Source organism: Lactuca saligna, chromosome 7 (assembly GCF_052625555.1).
Source record: "Lactuca saligna cultivar CGN05327 chromosome 7, ASM5262555v1, whole genome shotgun sequence".
Lineage (NCBI taxonomy): Eukaryota > Viridiplantae > Streptophyta > Magnoliopsida > Asterales > Asteraceae > Lactuca > Lactuca saligna.
The window spans coordinates 73,753,565-73,755,630 of NC_136423.1; the positions used below are offsets into that span (position 1 = coordinate 73,753,565).

At 29.2% G+C, this 2,066-nt stretch overlaps 1 non-coding gene across 1 annotated transcript; it reads left to right on the forward strand.

Annotated features, from left to right (window-relative positions):
- Positions 1-1,319: 1,319 nt before the first annotated feature.
- On the forward strand, positions 1,320-1,392 carry TRNAK-UUU (transfer RNA lysine (anticodon UUU)). The gene has a single exon. It is a non-coding gene; the product is annotated as a tRNA-Lys (tRNA).
- Positions 1,393-2,066: the final 674 nt, after the last annotated feature.

Genomic DNA, 2,066 nt, shown 5'->3' on the forward strand with positions numbered 1-2,066 from the left:
ATCGTAGTAATACTTGTAGGTTCTATCAAAAATACTTGCAAAATGCTTTTACCAAATTTCCAAGGAACAATTTAATAAAGCCGAGCTCTTGGTTGGATTCGGAAGCGTAAAAAATGGTAGGGTAGACTTTTCTGGGGTCAAAGTATACTTTCTTGAAAATTATGGGCTAATTTGTAACATTTCAGAATTGTAAGGACTAAACTGTAATTTTCGCAGCTTACCGAAACAATCTAAAATTTTTCTGCTACACAGGGACATTTCTGAAAGTTTTCGGCAGTATAGACCAAACTGGTAACATTCAGAACAAATAGGGGCCGAAATGAAGTTTTTCGGAAACAGAGGGACTTGTTTGCAACATTATGGAACTTCAGGGGCAAAAGTGAAATTTTCTAAAAGACTAGTCAACTACTAACGTCACTTCATCTTCTTTGGTGGCCTTCTCTGACGAATGGTTTGAGGCGTTTCCGGTGGTCAAAAAATTCCAAAAAATATATTTTCAGAATCCTTGAAACGAGGTCTTTCCAATTATGGGATCAGAAAACGGATTTTGAGACAAATTTTTTTTTGACCCAAAACAGAGAAATTCGTGAAAAAATCTTTGGACACCAAACGAGGCTCTATACAAGTTGTTGGGGTTGGAAAACTTTTCTATTAAACTCGAAAATAAAATTATTGTAGGAGGAGCAACTCTCACACTCAATTTTTACAAAAAAACAACTCACTTTCACTAACACTTACACTCTATGTGTTATACCATCTATTTCTCTCTTTTTGGGATGCCTTACAACTAATGCTAGAAGCTTTATATATAGTAGACTCAACCACCATTTTATATTCTCCCGTTAATGTGTTCATCATAGGGTAGAATGACATATTATCGAAGAAAGTGATTCCATAAAAAATGTTGGGCTTGTAGATGGAGGCTGGAAGTCAACCTATTATACTTTTAAAATGTATGCTATATGATGATATTTTACAAAATTAAGTTCTAAAAACTAGCATTTCGTTTGGTGAGGATTAATAATAAAATTGGCTATATTGAAGAGTTTGTTATGATTTGGTTATGAAAGTTTAAATAGTATTAACTTAAAATATTATAAATATATATTGTATAAAATTAGCCATAAAAACGTTGATATTTTGGCAAAAAATGATATGATTTAATTCTACATCCTACGTAAACGGCCTGATGATTAAGAGGTGGTAATTTATTTATGTTAAACATTACCAATACGACGAGTTATGTTGTCTTATAAAATCGAAAGTTTACTTGTGATTTACCTTGTAAATATCTACAATTATAGAAAACAAACATCCAAGCCGTTCTAGCTCAGTTGGTAGAGCGCGTGGCTTTTAACCACGTGGTCGTGGGTTCGAGTCCCACGGATGGCGACAACATTTGCTATGTTTTTTTTTCTTATTTTTCGCTAATCCCTTAAACTCACCCATATAAACTTATCAAAATTTTAGTTTTCAATATCAAAGTGGTCGGTGGATTTCTATTATTTTCCTGATATTACGGGTTGCTTATGCTGCTGATTGAAATATGAACAATATGGATTTCTTTTTGAATGTTTTGTTGGTGAAATGAAGCTAATGCTTGAGTGAATTTTTGATTTTGTTGTTTTGGAGTTTATTATTAGTTAGTTGTGTATTGTAGATTTCTATTAAACAATCCTCCCTTAAATAAAGATAATTTTGTCATTTGACATCTTCTAATGCATTATACCATATGATTATTTATTTATTTATTTTTCCACTTATTATTTTATGGTTTTTTTCATTTTATTAAATTTTATATAATATTTAAATGTAATAAAAAAATGCATATTAATTTTATTAATAGATTTTTCTTCTAATTTCAAAAATTATTAAATTAAAGTCTCATTAGTTTCCATTGTTTATTTATCTAAATTATTTGTTTAGATTTTTTTTTTAAATAACATTTTAATTTTAATAATTCAATATTCTTCTCACTTTTTTTATAACTTTAATCTTCAAACATTTAGAATTTTATATTTATTTTTTCTTTTAAATAAATTCATATAATATATGGATCTTATGAT